This window comes from Triticum urartu, chromosome 6A (genome assembly GCF_056163025.1).
Source record: "Triticum urartu cultivar PI428250 chromosome 6A, HENAU_Tu73, whole genome shotgun sequence".
Classification (NCBI taxonomy): Eukaryota; Viridiplantae; Streptophyta; class Magnoliopsida; order Poales; family Poaceae; genus Triticum; species Triticum urartu.
Window position 1 is genome coordinate 306,719,153 of NC_141878.1, and position 22,225 is coordinate 306,741,377.

The window sequence follows — 22,225 nt, forward strand, 5'->3', positions numbered from 1 at the left end:
CCCGTTGAGTTTTCTTTCGAGGATCCAGTCAACTCTGACAACTTTGCAGGCAAGATGATCATACCCTCGAAATCACTTCTATCTTTGCGTTGCTAGAAGCTCGCTCTTTTGCTATGCCTATGCTACGATGCCTACCACTTGCTTATCATGCCTCCTAAATTTCCATGTCAAACCTCTAACCCACCATGTCCTAGCAAACCGTTGATTGGCTATATTACCGCTTTGCTCAGCCCCTCTTATAGCGTTGCTAGTTGCAGGTGAAGATTGGAGCTCGTTCCTTGTTGGAACATTATTTTCTTGTTTGGATATCATTATATTACCTTGTTATCTTAATGCATCTATATACTTGGTAAAGGGTGGAAGGCTCGGCCTTTTGCCTAGTGTTTTGTTCCACTCTTGCCGTCCTAGTTTCCGTCATATCGGTGTTATGTTCCCGGATTTTTGCGTTCCTTACGCGGTTGGGTGATAATGGGAACCCCTTGACGGTTCGCCTTGAATAAAGCTCTTCCAGCAATGCCCAACCTTGGTTTTACCATTTGCCACCTAGCCTCTTTTTCCCTTGGGTTTCCGGAGCCCAAGGGTCATCTTATTTAAACCCCCCCAGGCCAGTGCTCCTCTGAGTGTTGGTCCAAACTAGAGTCCTGTGCAGTGCCCCCTCGGGGAAACTCGGGGTTTGGTTTTAGTTGTATGGAGAGCTCATCTGAGTGTGCCGTGAGAACGAGATATGTGTAGCTCCTATCGAGATTTGTCGGCACATTCGGGCGGTGTTGCTGGATTTGTTTTAACTTGTCGAAGTGTCTTGTAGAACCGGGATACCGAGTCTGATCAGAATGTCTCGGGAGAAGGTATATCCTTCGTTGACCGTGAGAGCTTGTCATGGGCTAAGTTGGGACTCCCCTATAGGTATTTAAACTTTCGAAAGTCGTGCCCGTAGTTATGGGCAGATGGGAATTTGTTAATGTCCGATTGTAGATAACTTGAACCTTAACTTAATTAAAATGAATCAACTGTGTGTGTTACCATGATGGTCTCTTCTTGGTGGAGTCCGGGAAGTGAACACGGTGTTGGAGTAATGCTTGTCGTAGTTTGCTCTTTAGTTCTTCGTTCGCGCTTTGCCTTCTCTTCTTGCTCTCTTTTTGCGAACAGGTTAGCCACCATATATGCTAGTCGCTTGCTGCAGCTCCACATATTACCTTACCTTTTCCTATAAGCTTAAATAGTCTTGATCACGAGGGTGCGAGATTGCTGAGTCGCTGTGGCTCACAGATTACTTCCAAACCAGATGCAGGGCCTGATGACTCCGTTCCAGATGATGCGCTTGAGCTCAAGTGGGAGTTCGACGAGGACTCACGTCATTACTATGTGTCTTTCCCTGATGATCAGTAGTGGTGCCCAGTTGGGGCGATCGGGACCGTGTCGCATGTTGGGTTGATCTTTTATTTTGGCACCGTAGTCAGGCCATGAGTGATTGGATGATGTAATGCTATTTATGTACTTCGTTTGACGTGGCGAGTGTAAGCCAACTATGTACCTTCCCCTTTTATTATCTATTTACATGGGATGTTGTGAAGATTGCCTTACTTGCGACATTGCTTTCAATGCGGTTATGCCTCTAAGTCGTGCTTTGACACGTAGGAGATATAGTCGCATCGAGGGCGTTACAGTATGTATTCGGGGAAATCCTCATACATTTTGGTGGTATAAGGGTGATGCTGAAATTAGGCTGCACATGGTGTTGCCGCTGTTGAAGATCTTCAAGCGGAGCTGGCCCGGGCCAAGGAGCAGACTCGGCATAGCAATGTTGTTGTCGAAAAGGCATCAGCTGAACTAGAAGCCGAACGAGCTGTACGGCGCCAAGATGAGGAGAAGATATCCACGATGACGCTCGAGCTGGAGAATGCTACCGGCCGCTGTGAATTTCTGTAGAAGGAGAGGGAAGCCTTAATGGCTGACGTGGAGAAGGCCTTGCAAGAGGCAAGAGGAGCACGGTCGGAATGCAGAGTAGCCCATGAGGAGGTTCGACAGGCAAGGGAGATTGTGGCTGGAAAGCATTTTCTGCTGCAAACTAAGTTCGGCGACCCAAACTATGTTCAGCTCAACCAAGTATGGAGTTCTCCGGACGAGTTCTTGGACTTGTCGAATAGTTCTGCCAATGCGGCGAAGTATTACCAAGCGCGGGATGGATATGCAACGGAGAAGCTTTTTTGGTCGCAGTTTGGCGTGTCAAAGCGCCCCTTGTTGCTTAATGAACAGATGTCCAAATGGGCCGAACTTCATAGGATGTCCGGCACTGCCATGAAGGACGTCATAGTCTGGCTGTGGCCAACCGAGCCTGTTCCGAACAGCTATTTTGTTTTAGTGGAAAGGCTTGTTGACGCGGTGCCGCGTATCGACGCTGTGAAGCGGTCAACGTGCATTGAGGGTGCACGGATGGCTTTCGCCCGAGTCAATATGTTCTGGGGGAATATGAAAGCCATTGATGTTGCGACGAAGGGTCCACCCGAAGGCAAGGACCATCCGGAACCAGAACATTATTTTGAGGACGTCCTAGTGGCCGCTCACTTTGTAGAGGGTCAGTGCTCGAAAGACATAATGTTCGAGTGAAAATTGTAAAAGACAATTTTATAGTTAATCTATTTATGTTTTGTTTGAAAGCTTGAATTCCTCCTGTGCGGCCGTTTTGATATAGTCTGAATGTTTACTAGTCGTCGGCTTCAGCCCCCTCGTAGGAAGTATGAGGGTGTTCAGAAAAGCATTTAATCACTCTTTATCCAAGGTCTTGGTCCATGAAGGAGGTGATAATGCGGCGAACCAGGCAATCGGACTATAAGGCGTTAACACTTTCACTTAGCCATAGGAGTTTTATGGTGGGGCTACGACATAGCCCCTGGTATGTATGCGGCGTATGGTGCCTTACATGTTTGATCTGAAAAGATCCCTCGTGTGACACGGAGAATCACTAAAGATTTCGATAAGTCGTCAAGTGGTTGACCAACTCACGCCGCATCACGACATTCAGTTTTCCGCTTTCTTTACCGAGGTGCTTGTCCGGTTTAGAGCAGGGCACAATCGCAGTAGTTCTCCCTTTACTACCCTAGCCGATAGAGCGGAATGTAGGGTAGCAAGCACAGGAGCCGGGCAACCCAACTATTGACCCAAGACAATCATTCGGAGCTGATGCATATAAGGCCAAACTTGTGACGCCGAAGTATGCTATAGAGTTGTTCGGACTTTTACTGGCAGCTCATTTGTTCCCACACCGATCCCCTGGCAGATTAGGCCAAGGTATTTCTGTGAAATAACCGTAGGAGCCATATTTGTCGAGAAAACCATATGGATGATTAGTTCGGATATTGTTTACTGGTAACTGAGTGATATGCCAATGATTACTTATGATTATATAAAAGCCATCCCCTGGCTATTTGACATGCTCGGGGTTGGAGGCGGAGGAACAGGCATAGTACAGGCTCGAAAAATGGAGAGTGCGGTCTACAAAAAGTTATTTTGGACCTCCTATCGCACGTCTGCGCCGCTAGTCCTCGGCGGGGAATCCTTGATGGACATAGCCCTTAGGTAAGTGTACGGATCCGAACTCCGATAGAGTCAGTTTCCGATTTTTAAACTATTCGTCACCTGTTTTTTAAAGGATATCGAAAGAGGAAATAGAAAAAAGAAAATAAATAATTATATATAGAAAAAGTTACTAGAGTGCTCGCAGGCTTGTCCGTATTGTGCTTCCATCGATGCCCATGGTATCTTGAGTGCGTAATGATGTATGCGCGGTGCAAACTTTGTAGGTGTGCTGAGTGGGCGGCGGAAGCCGGGCTGCTATTTCGGTTCTAGGGGTAGTTGATCCTCGGGTGGAGACTACTTCAGACCTTCGGCTTTTTGTTGGTGAACCTTTCCATCATCCCTATCGCTTGGGGCTTCCTTCCCCTGTGTTCGGCGTTGAGCTTGTCGGCCTGTTTAAAGACCTAGCAGTTTCTGTTGGTATGATTAGCTGGTTTATCGAGGTGGCTGTGAATCTGGCAGGGTCGGTCAGAAATCCTATCCAGGTTGGATGGTTCATCTCGAATTGCCTTGGATGGCTTCTTCCGCTGGCCGGGCTTGGGGTTGCTGAATCCGGCATTGAACGTTGTGTCGCCTGATCTTTCATTGTCATTGTGACTGTTGTTTTTGCTTCCCTGTGGCTTGCCGTGGGCATCTCGGATTTTGGAGGTTCTCTCGTTGCTGGCGCTATTGCTTCTCTGAGCAAGCCAGCTATCTTCTCCCGCGCAAAAGTGAGTCATGAGAGCAGTGAGAGCTGTCATGGATTTAGGTCCTTCTTGGCCGAGGTGGCGTGCAAGCCATTCGTCCCGGACGCTGTGTCTGAAAGCCACGAGGGCTTCCGCGTCCGGACAGTCGACGATTTGGTTCTTTTTGACTAAGAACCGGGTCTAGATCTCCTTGGCTGATTCGACGGGCTGTTGGATAATGTGACTTAGGTCATCGGCATCCGGTGGCCGGACATGTGTTCCTCGGAAGTTATCGAGGAAGGCCTCTTCCAAGTCCTTCCAGCTGCCTATGGAATTTTCAGGCAGGCTATTTAACCAGTACCGAGCTGGTCCTTTTAGTTTTAGCGGGAGGTATTTAATGGTGTGGAGGTCGTCTCCACGGGCCATATGGATGTGGAGGATGAAATCTTCTATCCATACTGCGGGATCAGTTGTCCCGTCATATGATTCAATATTGATGGGTTTGAATCCTTCGGGGAATTCATGATCCATTACTTCATCAGTGAAGCAAAGCGGGTGTGCGGCGCCTCTATGTTGGGCCACACTGCGGCGTAACTCCGAAGGAGTCCCATTGCGGTTTTCGGCCTGGTTGCGGTGAGGTGTGACACGTCTGAATAGGTAGCCATTGTTGTGTGTCGAAGCATGTTTTCGTGATCCGTAGATCGGTCTTGCGCTTCCTGCTCTATTGTCCCAGTCCCGCTGCAGGTTATCTGGGTAATCATGGCTTGCGTTGTTTTGCCTTTACGGCAAGGTGGGGCGGTCTGGTGTTCGGCTTGAGTTGCCTTTTTATCCGGACAGAGTTGCCGATGACCTGCCGTGTTGTGTGACAAAGGTATGGGCTCCAACGCCCCGTCATCAGACTGGTAGAGCGATATGTGCTTTGGGTAGCTTTTGGCTGGGCCGTTGAGGCCGTATTCTTCGGCGACCAGGACTTCGGTCCATCTGCCATTGAGTAGGTCTTGGTCAGCTTGAAGCTGCTGCTGCTTCTTTTTCAGGATCCTTGCCGTAGCTATCAGCCTGCGCTTGAAGCGCTCCTGTTCGAGGGGCTCTTCGGGTATGATGAAGTCTTCGTCGCCGAGGCTTTCCTCATCTTCGGAGAGCGGAAGGTAGTTGTCGTCCTCCGATCCGTCACTGGGCTGGGCCTGCTCGTCGGGGCTGGCTTGCCCGTTTTCCTGTTCCTCCTGCTCGAATGTTGCTCCCAGTGGGTCTTCATTGCTTTCGGCGCCGTCCGGAGTACTATTTTCTCCAGTGCCATTGTTGCTGCGGTGTGAGTTGGGGCGTGAGAACCTAGACTGTGACTCGGGAGTTTTAACTGGATCTCCCTTGTCTTTGCCGCGAGGCTTTTTAAGTGTATCGATCATGTACACGTCATGTGAAGGGGTGGCCATCTTGCGTTCGCAGACTGGAGGATCTTGGCCTTGCTCCTTATCTGCATCGTCCTCTGGACCAATGATGTCTGCGGAGCCGGGAGTGGACATGTCGGTTAAGTCCTCGACAGTGGCTATGAAGTGGGTGGCGGGTGGGAAACAAAATTCCCCGTCATCAGCCCCTAGTTCAAACCAAACATAGTTCGGCTGTGAGTCCCTTTCCAAGGAAAATTTCTTTAAAGAGTTTAGCACATCGCCCAAAGGTGACTGCTAGAAGATATCTGCGGCGCCAAATTCGAAAATCGATAACCGATCCAGCTCGGTGTCCGCAGGCGTATATGGTCCGGAACTTATAGCCAGAGACGAATCCGGAGTTCCATTAATGCAGATATTGGGAGGTGCCGAGTCCGTGTGCGGCTCCAACGCAGCGGACTCTGTGGCTTTGGATGGCACGATCTGCTCCGGTTCTAAGGCCGTTGCAGCAACAGGAGCCATCTCCTGGGTGTGATCCGATGACAGATTTAAGTCATGTTCCTCGGAGAGAGGGGGAGCAATCGCTGCGGTCTCAAATCCATTGAAGATCAAGTCTCCATGGATATCCGCAACTTAGTTCAAGCTTCCAAACCTGACCTAGTGGCCAGGGGCGTAGCTATCGATCTGCTCCAGATGGCCAAGCGAGTTGGCCCGCAGTACAAAGCCACCGAACACGAAAATCTGTCCGAGGAGGAAGGTTTCTCCTTGGACAGCGTCGCTATAGATGATTGAAGGGGCCATCGAACCCTTCGTTGACGGCACAGTGGAACTCTCAACGAGAGCACCAATGTCGGTGTCAAAACCGGCGCATCTCGGGTAGGGAGTCCTGAACTGTGCGTCTAGGATCGATGGTAACAGGAGACAAGGGACACAATGTTTACCCAGGTTCGGGCCTTCTCTATGGAGGTAATACCCTACGTCCTACTTGATTGATATTGATGATATTGGTGTTACAAGAGTTGATATACCACAAGATCGTGATGGCTAAACCCTAGGAGTCTAACTTGTATGACTATGGTAATGAATGTATCCTTTCCGGACTATCCCCTCTGATTTATGTAGACACTGATGGGATCTAGGGTTTACATAGAGTCAGTTACATAAGAAGGAATCTTCATAGTCAGTCGCCAAGCTTGCCTTCCACGCCAAGGAGAGTCCAATCCAGACTCAGGTATAGTCTTCGGCCTTCATGTCTTCACACCCATCAGTCCGGCCCATGTATGACAGGCCGTACGCCCGAGGACCCCTTAGTCCAGGACTCCCTCAGTAGCCCCTGAACCTGGCTTCAATGACGAGGAGTCCGGCGCGTAGATTATCTTCGGCATTACATGGCGGGTTACCCCTTCCGAACTCCTAGTTGTTCTTCAGATGTGACAATTGTATCCGGACTTGTATGCACAACCATAGAGGATATAATATTCCATGGGTTCAATCCACCGACCACTTTTTGGTCATATGACACCATGCCTACCCGGCCTTTGCCTACGAACCGTTTTAGCCAGCCCGTCGCCCCACGTCCCAGGACGTGGCATTATTGGTGTATTTTATCCAAATGGAGATCATGCCTCCCTTTTTAAGGGATTCCTGTCGACCCGAACGTGGGTAACCCAACCGTCACTTGGGTACAACTCCTTGGAAACAAGCAAGTTTTTGTGGCCCGAGAGGAGACGTTTGATATTTGCAGCCTTTATATAGGGGTACATACCTGTCTTTTTCTTCCATGCTTGCCTCTTCCTCAACTCCTGCTACCCTGAGCTCCAACTCCTGGGCTTCAGTCGCCACCAGCCCCAATCATGTCCGGATCTAGCCGTCAAGGCTGATGGGTAGCCTCTTCTGTCACGGAGGAAGACATTGCAAAGCTTCTGGCAACGTGGTACCAAGGGTTTATCTAGGGTTTACATAGAGTCGGTTACATAAGAAGGAATCTTCATAGTCGGTCACCAAGCTTGCCTTCCATGCGAAGGAGAGTCCAACCCGGACTCAGGTATAGTCTTCGGCCTTCATGTCTTCATAGTCCATCAGTCCGGCCCATGGATAACAGGCCGGACGCCCCAGGACCCCTTAGTCCAGGACTCCCTCAGTCGGGGCTAAGCGATACAGTGTGGTTTGTGTGTTTCTCCTGTACGCGCGTGTGTGCGAGGCGTTAGCTAACTGAACCCATGCGAGGCGTTTTCTTACTGAACCCAAGCAATTGCACTAGCTATGTTACTTAACACGAGCGATCGTTCCCTTAGCTATTAACTCAACCCGAGTGATTCCTTCGTTGCTAACTGAAACTGAGTGATTCCTTTGATGTTGTTGCTAACTAAACCCGAGCGATTGATCTTTGTTGCTCTTACCGAAGCCGATCGAGCCCAACGTGAGATGTAGCCAGAGGTGTTGGGTTGCCTCTCAATGAACAGTGCACGTTGCTGCCACGCGCATGATACGTAGAACGAGTTGAGACGCGTAGTGCGTCGAGCTGGTTGGTTGGTTGTGGGTGAACAATTCCCGATGGGGCTGGATGAACAGGACCCCGTGGTTGCCGCTGGATGAAAAGGACCCCGGGTAGGCCGCCATACCCCAGCTGGTTGGGGGTGGATCAACAGGACCCTGTGGGGGCTTTATGAAAGTAGCCGGTGGAATCTAGAGGAAGTCGACGGTGGACGAACAGTAGCCAGTGGAGGCTGGAGGAAGTCAACGGTGGATGAGCAGTTGCCTGTGGAGGCTGGAGCGATGCAGTAGATGGTGGATGAATAGTAACCCGTGGAGTCCCGTTTGTGGTATGCCACACCCCTCCTGATGAACAGGACCCCATTTCGACCATAGGCGCTCGAATAGAAGTCCATTTCCTCCGTTTTGCGGTATGCCACACCCCTCCTGATAAACAGGACCCCTTTCGACCATAAGCGGTGGCGAGAAGTCTGTTTCCTCCATTTTGCGGTACGACATATCCCATTTCGGATGTTCCATACAAGTCGGTTGGCTCCCGATGAACAGGACACTTTCCGACCCAGTCGTTGGGCTCCCAGTGAACATGATGTTGTTTCCTCCGTTCCGACCCAGCCGCTTGGCTGCCGATGAACAAGAGGTCATTGCTACCGTCCGTTGCCTATCCATGAACATGAGCCATGGTCGTACGTATGCGTGAGTACGCGTTCGAGACCCCGCCCGTACGTACGTACGTGCCCGTAGTTTTTGTAGCGTGGTTGTATGTATGTTTACTCGATTTACATAGGACTGCCTGGACTGCTATGTAGGGGATTGTACTATGACATGTGTCGCTGCTTACTCGGCCATAGTTCATCCTTATAGAGACATCAATCGACCAGTTTGTGTGTACACGTTCGCGACCAGACAGACAACACTATGTATGCTTCGATCGGGTGGGTTCCAGCTGTCAGGGAGGAAAAGGAGGCACTTCTTTGCATGCGAAGATATAGTTGGTGGGTCCCAGCTATCAGGGGGAAGAAACATTTTTTGCGCATAATATGAAGGCACTTCCTTGCATTCAAAGATATAGTTGGTGGGCCTAGCTGTCAGTGTCACCGCGTACAGTCGTCTTCCGATGGTTGTCATTCATTGACAACGGCGCACCAAGAGCACCAAGGTAGTGGACGACGGTGAGGCCTAGGAAGGGAAGACACAGAGCTTGGGAAGACGCAACAGTGGATGCCCATGCTGAGGTGAGTACGAGGGTTGATTGGTTCGGCTGTGGTGTGAGGTTGCCATCACCGGAGAATAACAGGACGTGTGGGTGAGTAGAGGGATAGAATGGCCAACGGTGGAACCATAGCTAGCCACGGAAGGCGGGAGCAGGTGGTCCCGCCGGCGCTAGTTTGGACGGCTGGAGCAAGAAGATCAGAGATTCAAGAAGTAACATTCAACGGTCACTGCTGCTAGAATCATTTGTTGACTAAGTTAACAAAGCCATGCATACGTGTCAACTTAGTAGGCCCACAAATCCGCCTCTGAATCTGATGGATCCTAGCTAGCAGGGGGCAGAATCATTTTTCTTGCGTGTAATAAGGAGGCACTTCCTTCAATGCAAAGATGTAGCTCGTGGGTCCCAACTATCAAGGTGAGGAAACTTTTTTAAAGTAATAAGAAGGAACTTCCTTGCATGCAAAGATTGTATCTGGTGGGTCCAACCTGTCAGGGGGAGGAATTGTTTATTCCTGTGTAATAAGGAGGCACTAGCTTGCGTGCGAAGATGTAGCTGGTGGTTCCCAGCTGTCAGCCTCTCCACTACTCCATGTTGGCTTTCGTTGTTGACCATGCATCATCGAGCGCACCATGGCGGTTGACGACGGCGAAGTCAGGGGCGGAGCCAGGATAAAATACAAGATGGGCAAAGATATATAAATTTTTTTCAGAGACATCTATATATGTACTAATCACTAGATCATTTAGAGAACTAACCACACAAGCACACATATAGTGTGTACGAAGCAAAGTCATAAATTTCCTCATAAGATGATGTCATCACACATATAATTACGAAAAGTTCATTGTCAAAGTAAAAGTAAACTAACCACTTAAGGTTGTATCAATATATTTTCCTTTTTATTGGTACGTCCTTGGTTTCTGGCCTTCAAGCTGCGGAAAAAAGAAACATATTTAAATATCGAGAGAAGGTAAACATTGATAGATAAAAAAATGTAAGCTTGATCACATTGCCTCTGCACATTACCTCCTTTCGTTTCATCCCACATCAATATTTCACTGGGAAGCGCTTAACTATCACCTCATTAGGAGTATTATCAAAAAATTCCTTTTCTACAAAGCAAATAAGGACCCATATCAGTTACTTTCTCCTAATTTTCTCATGTTGATTAACATTAAAATATGCAGGTATCTTCCTTTTAGATGGATCCCAAGTAAGCTTGCTTAGATTGACTATTTCAGGCACACTACCAGTGGTGGACTTTGCAAAAAATCTCTCTATTAGCTTTCTTATCAATGTCAAATAGTTAAATGTTAAATAAATCCAAATACATGAGGGACAGAAGGTGAAATGTCACTATATGTTTTAATCTACTCTCACAAGATCAAGCTAATTCATACAAAATTATTAGGTGTAGCTAGATTCAATCAAACTAATTACCAATTTGTACATTCCAATTTATACATATCGATATTTGATAGGGTGAGCTACCTTTTAAGATGGAAATTATAATAGAATACAGTATGGAAATTAGAAGAAAAAGAATGAGAGAACCGAACCTAGGACTTACCTTGATTGATCAACAGCGTACTCCACACAGCTTCTTTCCTGGGGACGGCGAGCCGGCCGTCCGGTCGGCCAGCGTCCACCGTACGCATGCGGATCGTGGCTGGCCGCTGGAGGGGCATTGTGTAGGTGCCCCATAGGCAACCTGCAGGAGTCGGCGGCTTCGGCGCATCAGATCAGTCAAGGGAAGGCGGCAAACTTGGTTTGAGAAACTCCTGGACGTCGTGTGATGACTATGTGACATGTGTAACTGCGTATAGGTGATGGGTTAACTATACATATGGGCTGATGGGCTAACTATCTATTTCTTATACATCAGAGAAAAATAGATAGTTTCATTGGGCTGAGCGGGGGCAATGCAGTACATGTTGAACCTGGTGTAAAAGTGTGATAGCCTGGCTTATTAGGGATGATAGACTACTCATATCAATAAGGAATTCCTTCTTTTCCGGGAGCCCATTCGGACAGAACTCCAAAGTTAAGCGTGCTCAGCTTGGAGTAGTGTCAGGATGGGTGACCGACCAGGAAGTTCCTCCCGGGTGCGCACGAGTGAGGACAAAGTACGCAGAAAAGACTAGTATTGATCTATGGGGCCAGTCTAGATCCCGCCAGGAGTAACGACCACCGGCGGGTGTGTCCGGGGCGTTACAAGTTGGTATCAGAGCCGACCCTCGCGGTTACATGGATCGTTGCGGACAGGTGCGCGGTCATGTTGTTCATGATGTTTGTGACCTGTCGTGGCACCCGGCATGGCACATGTACCGGACTGGTGTAACGCCCTCGATGCGGCTATATCTCCTACGTGTCGAAGCATGACTTAGAGGAATAACCGCATTGAAAGCAATGTCGCAAATGAGGTAATCTTCACAACATCCCATGTAATAAATGAAGGGGAAAAGGTACATAGTTGGCTTACACTCGCCACATCACACAAATACATAATTAAGTCATTACATTCATCCAATACACTCAGGGTCCGACTACGGTACCAAAATAAAGATCAACCCCCAAATGCGACAAAGTCGCCGATCGCCCCAACTGGGCACAACTACTGATCATCTGGGAAAGACACATAGTAACGACGAGAGTCTTCATCGAACTCCCACTTGAGCTCAAGCGCATCATCTGGAGCGGTATCATCGGTCCCTGCATCTGGTTTGGAAGTAATCTGTGAGTCACGGAGACTCAGCAATCTCACACCCTCATGATCAAGACTATTTAAGCTTATAGGTAAGGTAAGGTATGATGTGGAGCTGCAGCAAGCGACTAGCATATATGGTGGCTAACATATTCGCAAAAGATAGCGAGAAGAGAGGGCAAAAGCATGGTCGAACAACTATGATCAAGAAGTGATCCTAGAACAACCTACGTCAAGCATTACTCCAATACCGTGTTCACTTCCCGGACTCCGCCGAGAAGAGACCATCACGGTTACACACATGGTTGGTGCATTTTAATTAAGTTAAGTTTCAGGTTATCTACAACCGGACATTAACAAATTCCCATCTGCCCATAACCATAGGCACGGCTTTCAAAAGTTCAAATCCCTGCAGGGGAGTCCCAACTTATCCCATCACAAGCTCTCACGGTCAACGAAGGATATTCCTTCTCCCAAGACAATCCGATCAGACTCGGCATCCCGGTTACAAGACATCCTCGACAATGGTAAAACAAGTCCAGCAACACCGCCTGAATGTGCCGACAAATCCCGATAGGACCTGCACATATCTCGTTCTCAGGGCACACTCAGATGAGACATCCTACGAGTAAAACCAACCCTCAAGTTGCCCCGAGGTGGCCCCACAGTCTACTCGGTCGGACCAACACTCAGAGGAGCACTGGCCCAGGGGGGTTTAATAAAGATGACCATTAGGCTCCGGAAACCCAAGGGAAAAAGAGGCTAGGTGGCAAATGGTAAAACCAAGGTTGGGCTTTGCTGGAGCAGTTTTATTCAAGGCGAACTATCAAGGGGTTCCCATTATAACCCAACCGTGTAAGGAACACAAAATCCGAGAACATAACACCGATATGATGGAAACTAGGGAGGCAAGAGTGGAACAAAACAATAGGCATAAGGCCGAGCCTTCCACCCTTTACCAAGTATATAGGTGCATTAAGATAAACAAGATAATATTGTGATATCCCAACAATAAACATGTTCCAACAAGGAACGATCTCCAATCTTCACCTGCAACTAGCAACGCTATAAGAGGGGCTGAGCAAAGCGGTAACATAGCCAAACAACGGTTTGCTAGGACATGGTGGGTTAGAGGTTGGACATGGCAATATGGGAGGCATGATAAGCAAGTGGTAGGCATCATAGCATAGGCATAGCAAAAGAGCGAGCATCTAGCAAGCAAAGATAGAAGTGATTTCGAGGGTATGGTCATCTTGCCTGCAAAGTACTCAGAGTTTCCTTGATCTTCGTAAGCGAACTCAACGGGTTCCTCGTTCACGAACTCGTCTCCCAACTCTACCCAAACAATAACACCAAGCAAAAGGAACACAATCAACCACGTGCAATGCTCAAGCAACATGATGCAAACATGGTATGATATGCGGGATGCGATATGTGATGCATATGCATGATTTGCAAAGGAATGGAAGAACCTGGCCTCAACTTGGAAATCCAATAGTTCCACTGCAAAGGTGAGTTGATTTCGGTTGAAATTGATATAAAGATCACCGGAATCGGATGCACGGTTTGGAAATGGCAAGCGAAACAAATATGGCACCGGTCTGCGATAAACAGCAAGTGACCAACTAAATGCATCAAGATAAATAGGCTACAGCACTCAAACATGACAACAAAATACATGGCAGGTATCCACTCATGAAGCTTGACAAAATATGAACACTGAGCTATGGCTAATTCATCCATTAACAGGTTCAAACAAGCATGGCAAAAGTGCAAATGATGACAGGTTTCAGACTTAGTGAAATTAACACAAGTCTGGAATTTATCAGCAGGAAGCAATCTTTAGAGCATGAAAACTACATGCTACAGGAACTTAACATGGCAAAGAAAGGCATGGAATCAAGCTACTCAAAGCACTGAACAAAAGTCCCTTAGTGTCCTTGAGCCAAAAGGGATCAGAAAATACAATTGCAAGCATGTGAACATAGCAAAAAACACAAACAGATTCAGACTTAGTGAAAAACTGGAGCATGCAAACAGATTAACAAGTAGGCAAGTTTACGAGCTCGATGCACTCACTACAGAGCATGGCATGACAAACTAAGCATACACCCATCAATAAGACATGGCATAGAAGCTAGACATGGAAAGAACAACAACATAGAATGCACGGATCAATATCAACATCCTCGGCAAAATCGGTAAACATGTCAACAATCTGCCAGGAACATTTTATAGCAAAAGTAGAGCTCGATTGACTCAATCTAGGGTGCTCCATAATTGCAAACAAAGACATGGATGGATAGAGAACAACAATATTAACAAAACATCCTTACTGTTCATCCTCAAAAGAGGCACGGCTCACTAGGAAACAACATGAACATATGGCATAAAAACAATATCAGGACAAGGACTTAGTGAAATTCGAAGTCCCTGAAATCAGCATCAACGAGTAGGCAACTTTGCATGCTTGTGCTAGTCACCACATAGATAACAAAAAATGCATGGCATACACCCCTGTAAAGATGGCATGGCATATAACAAAACACATGTAGAGCTCAGGATCATAGCATGCACACATTAATCATGGCAAAAATGACAAAAGGCCATTTGCTGAAACAGATCTGACAAATTCATCACATAGCCCCCTTCCAACAGCATTTCGGGCGTCAAGATGAGCTCAAATGAAAATGATGAAAGAGATGAAATGATGTACTCGTTGAGGCGAACATTTTGATATGCTACACGCACGAATCGGAGCTACGGATGCAGAGTTATGGCATGTCAAAGGTTGCAAAATCTTAGGGTTTCGGGAGGAAAAAGTCAACCGAGGTGGATCTCAGATCTGGATCCAGATCCGGGCACTGTAGCTATGCACGTCGCCCGACGTTCGTCGGTCAAATATGGGGTTGCCGGAGAGAGGAGGTCGGCCAGAGATGGCGGAGCTCGCCGGAGCTCCGGGCCGCGGTGGCCGGACGAGGCGGTAGGGAGGCCCGGGCGCGGGCGGCCGGCGGGTGCGGACGCCGAGGCGAGGCGGTACCGATGCGGTGCGGCCACGGCGAGGGACGGCGTCGCTGGCGCGGGCCGGCGCGGCGGCCGTCGAGGTCGGTGACGGCGGCAGGCGGCGTACGGGCGAGGCGCGGGGAGGCGCGATGCGGCGGCGGGGTCGATGGGCCGCGGGGGCCGGCTCCGGGCTCCCCGGGCCGCGCGGCGGGAGAGGAGGCGGGCGAGAGGTGGCGGCGCGTGGTTCGGCGGCGGTGGCGGTGGACTTTGTCCGGCGCGGGCTGGACACGTCCGGTGCGCGGAGAAGGGATAATTAGGGTTTAGGGTAGGGGAAGATCCGAAATTTTCGGGGTGATCTATTTATAGAGGTAGAGGGAGCTAGGAACCTCCAAATGGAGCACGGTTTGCGGCCACGCGATCGTGATCGAATGGCCTAGGTGATGGAGAAGGTTTAGGTGGGTTGTGGGCCAGTTTGGAGGGGTGTTGGGCTGCAACACGCACGAGGCCTTTTCGGTCCGTCGGTTAACCGTTGGAGTATCAAACGAAGTCCAAATGGCACGAAACTTGACAGGCGGTCTATCGGTAGTGAACCAAGGCCGCATGGCAAGTCTCGGTCCAATCCGAAAATGTTTAACACCCGCATACGAAAAGAGGTAGAAAGGGACACCAGGTGACATAGGAGCGCCAGAATGCAAAACGGACAACGGGGAAATGCTCGGATGCATGAGATGAACACGTATGCAAATGCAATGCACATGATGACATGATATGAGATGCATGACAAAGACAACAACGCACGGAGACAAAAACCCGATAACGATGAAATAAACTAACTTAGGGCCGGAAACGGTAAGAGTTGGGATACAGATAAGGTAAATTACATCTGGGGTGTTACAACTGGATGCACAAACGTATGTGCCAAGAGGGAACGTTCCTGTGGCCCGACGAGGACGTCGGTTCCTCTGAGTGGGGGTGTATGTGATAGCCTGGCTTATTAGGGATGATAGACTGCTCATATCAATAAGGAATTCCTTCTTTTCTGGGAGCCCATTCGGACAGAACTCCAAAGTTAAGAGTGCTCAGCTTGGAGTAGTGTTAGGATGGGTGACCGACCGGGAAGTTGCTCCTGGGTGCGCACGAGTGAGGACAAAGTACGCAGAAAAGACTAGTATTGATCTGTGGGGCTAGTCTAGATCCCGCCAGGAGTAACGACCACCGGCGGGTATGTCCGGGGCGTTACAAAAAGGGCAGAAAAAATGAGTGGGGGCATTCGCCCGCACAGCCCACAAGGTAGATTCGCCCCTGGGCGAGGCCTAAGATGGGAACGATCTAGAGTCGTGGAAGAAGGGGCACTGGAGTCCCTGACGGAGGAGAGTACGAGAGACTTGTTCGGCTACGAGGTGAGGCTACCGTCGCAGGAGAATAACAGAAGGTGTGGGTGAATACATGTATGACGTGGCCACCATTGGTAGTAGGATGGGGCGGTTAGGCTTATGCAGCAGCACAACTGGCCACGGGAGGCAAATGCAGGCGCTCCAACCGGTGATGGTTTGGACGATTGGAGCAAGAGAAACTAGATCAGAGATTGAAGAAGCAAGATCATCGTTGGATGGAAATCCAATGGCTACGGTTGTCAGAATAGTTTGTTGACTTTTTTTGACCATTAAATCATTTTGTTCACTAAATGGACAACACCTTGCGCAGGCTTCATCTTAGTGGGCCAACAAAGTCAGTTTCGATAGTTGTGGCGGACATGTAGCCCTTTTATTTCGGTTTTACAACCCATTTCATTTTGTTTGGCAATACATCTATTTCCTGGGCTTTGACTCAAAAAATTAATCTATTTCCTGGGCTGGGTAAAAATAATAATAATAGTCGATTTACTAGTTATAAGGATTTAGAATGCATTTGATTATTTATTTGAATACACCTATTTACTGGGCTGGGTGAAAAAATATTGCAGACATGCACCCCATTTATTATTTCTGATAATTTACAACCTATTTGATTTTAGGAGAAATTGGCTCATTTTCTGGGATGGGTGAAAATGCAATGTTGGTCTGGACTAAACATTTCTTATAAAAAATTAATACTGAGCTAGGAATTTTATTAAAAAAAATTAGTTGGGCTTGGTAATCTTATTATTTAAAGGACTGTGCTAACTTCTAGTCGACCAAACGGATATGCCAATAGTACATCGCTTGTGGTATTTCTGGTTTTTGGCTACGCAATATGAAAACAAAATAAAAGTGCTAGAAAGGGGACTTCAACCCTGGTCTATTCATTAGACACTGAGCCTAGTAACCAACTAAGCCACCTCTAGTTCTTGTCTATTGTATATAACCAAGGTTATTTGAACCTTTCTTTTTCCTATCATATCAGCGATAATAATATTTTTTGCTTGGTAACTTTGGCATGACCAGCGTGATAACTATGACATAAGCAACATGGTAACTATACTATGATAATCTTGATAACTACATTATGTGAAGGTTAATGACTATATCATGAGAATCGTGATAACTTTAGCATGGGCTAGTGGTAACTTCACACTGGGGATGTTTTGACAAAAAAATTCCTGGATGAAAGTTACCATGGTGTTTAAACTTAAGATATTAGGTTTGTGGTCCGTAAAATTACCATAAATTTACATGGAAATTGCGGGAGAAGTTGTGTTTCAACATTTTTTCCTTGAAGTCAAAGTTATCTGTTGTGTTTCAACATTTTTTCCTTGAAGTCAAAGTTATCATGGTGGTTGAACGTACGTTATGGGGTCCGCGGCACATAAATGACCATTGCTATTTACAAAGTAGTTATCGGGGCATGTTTCAACAACTTTTTTCCCATGGGTAAAAAGTTATCAATGTGTTGTATGTAAGTTATTGGGTGTCTATTACGTAAATTACCTTGCTATTTACACTTAAGTTATCAGGGTGTATTTCTACAACTTTTTTCGCCTATGGTTAAAAGCTATCAATGTGTTTATATGTAAGTTATCAGGTCTATTGTGTATAAATTATCATCTTATTTACATACAAATTATTGGGGTAGACTTTTTGTGACCGAATAAAAAAGTTACCAATTAGTTTGGATGTACATTATCAAGTCTACAATGCATAAATTAACACAAAAAGTTATCAGGGGATGTTTGAACAAAAAATCTCCAAGTGAAAGTTATCATGTCTGGGCTAGGTAATTTATCAGGTCTATTGTACGTATATACCAAGTTATTTATACATGAGTTACCGGAGGTGCTTTTAAATAACAAAAATCTCCGTCTCAAAAGTTACCATGTTTTGGCTAAGTAAGTTTTTTTGACTGGGAACTATAGGGGAAGACCCCCACAGCATAATAAAACTTTATTAAAAAAGTAATACAATTACAAAGGCGGGATTACAAGGGGTAATCAAACTAATCTAAAGAGGAAAAGAACAGGAGGAGAAACATACAAAACAAGGGCCTCAAGGAGGTAGAAATGAGACCCATCTGAGGAGGTCATCCTTGTAGGCAGAACACTTTTTCATTTCCATCTTCCTCTGTCTAGTCAAGCTTCCATCTTCAAAGTAATGTCATGAATGAATACACTTTTTCATTTATTGAACCTAGCTCTCTCATGCTTGAACACTTTAGCATTCCTGATGATCCATATATTCCAACATGCAATAAATACCACTTCAGTGAAGAAGGGTTTCTCAAAGCTCCTTCTAGCATTGATAACCAAATCAGTCATGGAATCACCGGATGACCAATCAACTTGCAAATAGTTCCAGACTCTGACACTGAAGTTGCAATTGAAGAACAGATGATCCCTTGTTTCCCTAGCCTGTAAAGGACATAGAACACAATTGACTCCATCCTCCATATGCCAATGTCTCCTTTCCACCATGTCCTTCATGTTTAATCTGTCCATAATGAGCATCCAAGTAAAAAACCTTGATTTTCATTGTACAAGAGGATTTCCAGATCCAAGTGGTCAATGGGTTATAGGAATCTGATGCAAAAGTATGGGAGTAAAACATCTTTGGCTTGTATCCCTTGGTAGTTCCATGCCAAAACCAGACGTCCTTGGACCCAAGTGCCCTATTGTGGACGTCCATCAGAGACTGGAGAGTGGCTATGTCATCAAAAGCTTGACTAGACAGAGGAAGATGGAAGTGTTGGAACACATCTTGTGAGTCAAAAAACTCTTTAACAGTGATCCAGGGGTCCTAAACATATGAAAACAGCCTGGGAAATCTAAATTGAAGGTTAGAAACCTGTTGATCAAGCTGCCAGTTATCTGACCACATGAGGGCAGTGTCCCCTTCATTTATCTGCACCCAAGCACTTTCTTTGTAGCTTTGCATGATATTGCATATATCTTTCCACCAGAAAGAGCCACAATCAGTAGTTCCCTGAGGCACTCTACCATGATAGTAAGAGTCCCAGATTAAAGACACCCAGGGAAGGTCCTTCTTATTGAGAAAGTTATTTGCATGGGCTACATTCTGAACACCCAGGTTGAGAATACCAAGACCTCCCTTGTTCTTTGGCCTACAAATAAGGTCCCAAGTAGCAAGTGAAGGAGCAGGCTCACCCCTGTGTTTCCTCCAGAGGCATTGCCTCTGAATTCTCTCCAGTTGTTTCAAGATGCTAGTAGGAACGTCCAAACTGCAAAGGAAAAAAATGGGCATGGAAGACAAGGCTGAGTTCAAAAACTATAGTCTTTCTCCTTGATTTAAAAAAGAGGAGCTAGTTGTCATTCTTCTCTCCATGTAGTCTACCAATGGCATAAAATCAACCATTTTTAGCCTTGTAGTCCCCACAGGCAACCCAAGGTAAGTAAAAGGCATTTTTCCAATCTGACACCCAAAAGTAGCAGCTAATTCAGTCATCACAGCAGAATCCACATTGATTGGTATAATGAAGGATTTGTGGTAGTTTACATCAAGACCAGCGGACACAGAGAAGACCTTCATCATGTCCTTCAGAGCTACAAGCTGATCCTTGATAGCAGGCATGTCACACCCTAGCCAGTTCAAGCATTAGAGTGTACATCATGTTTAAATTTCTCTTAAATTTGAAATGGGAAAGGCAGAAACCCCCAACACCCCCCTGGAAACAACTAGGGTTTACTAAAATTATTTTCAATGAACCTGAAATGTCCTTCTAAAAAGTCCACCCTCTTTGTCTTGGGTTAGAACCTCTGGCAAAATTGGTGCACAATTTTCTAGGTCAACAGAAGGTCATTGAATTAAATCATAAGTATTTCAATTTGGGCATTTAAATGCTATAAAATAATTTAAATGCTCAAATAATTCTGGAAATAAATGTTTGCTGTTGGAAATATTCTAAACAGATCCCACAATTATTTTCAGGATTTTTGGAAATGTTTTAGTATTTTAATTAAAGCCCAACAGTTGCAGTTAAATAGAAAAAACAGAAACAAATCAAAAAAAGAGAGAGAGGGAGCCCACCTGGGCCTTACCTGTGCTGGCCCAGCCACCTGGCTCGGCCCAACCGACTGGCTTGCCAGTCGTCGTCCACCTCCCGCCAGGAGGACGCGGAGCGCGTGGCCGGCGCCCGCGGCCACACGCCGGCCACCTCCTGCTTCTGCCGACGTCCCGGAGACGTCCAGGGATGCCACGCGACCCTCACGTCCCCCTCTCATCCTCCCTCACTCTCCCCTCGTCTCCCTCACCCTCTCCCGCACCATGGCCGGCGCACCTGTCGCCGTCTCACCGCCGTAGTCGCGCCCTCCGTTACCCCCTCGCCTCTCTGACATGTCCAGAAGCTCCGCCGCGACGCCCTCGCCCTCCCCACCAAGCCACGCTTCGCCGGAGGCCCTGCATCGCCGCCATCGGGTCGTCTTCAACCTCGGTACCCGCCAGACGCCGTTCATCGATTTGCCTCGCTCCGGTCGCCCCCGAGCCCACTGAGCTGCTCATTGACCTCCCTGTGAGCTCCTCCGCCTTTCCCCTCTTCTTTCCCACGCATTTCCACCCTCTAGGCCATAGTTCCACCATGGCCGAAGCTCGTCTCCGCTCGAGCTTGTCGCCGGCGTCGGTTCGGCGACCATTTGGTCCTCCTGTGCTACGCAACATGCTTGCCGCATCGCGTAGTGCCTCGCTAGCGCCTTAGTTTTCGCGTTTGCACGCTGCAGCCCACACCCCGCACATGGCCGAACTCCGGCTGCCGCCTTGGAGCTCGACGTCGTCGTCTCCGGCTACCGTAGGCCCGGCCTCCACCACCACTAGATGCGCGACTGCAAGAGCTCTCCAACGAGCCCAAGAACGGCCTCGCCCGTGCCCTGTGGGCGTTTTCCGAGCCGCACCACCGTCTCGGGCCTCGCCGGCGTCGAGTCGCCGGCGAGTTTGACCCAGTTTGACTCCTGGATGGGCCCAGGTAGACCCCCCCTGAGTCTATGACAGGTGGGGCCGGTCTGCTAACTAATCTAGGATTAGTTTTAACTAATTTTAATTAAATCAGTCACTGACATGTGGGCCTAGGCCCCACTGACAGCTAATTAGTGCTAATCTAATCCTGTTAATTAGCTGAGAGGCTGACAGAAGGGACCCACCAGTAAGGTTTGACCTGGGCTGGCGCCTTTGACCTGCTGAGGTCAGCATGACGCAATGCTGACGCGGTAATGCATTTTCTGGATTTATTTTTATTCAGGAAATTCCAGAAAATAGTCAAAACTTCTAAAAATCATAGAAAATCTACCACAGCTCCAAATGCAAAGATTTATATATGAAAAATGATCAGAAAAATTCAATCTATCCATCTGTAATGGTTTCATGGATGACAAAACAAGTTTACCTTGCTGTTTAAGCAGAATACGGAAATGCACTATTAAAGCCATGTTTAATAAGCTAATAATTGAATCTTTGATTCAAATAAGTACATTCCTTTCTGTTATAGCTTGCATTAGGCCAAGACACATTCATATTGCCATGTCATAGCATGCATCATATTGTTGCATATCGTCATGTGTTGATTGTGTTCCGATGTGTTCTTCGTGGTAGGTTCTGCCTCCGAGGATATTCACGAGTATCCAACTGAAGGGCAGTATCCCACTACCACTCCATCAGGCAAGCAACCCATTGATCATTCCGATACAAACCCATGTTCTCACTTCTGCTCTTGTTTACTGCATTAAGACAACGCGATTCAAACTGCTGTGTGCTACGGTAGTTGAATCCTTATCCTCTGCATG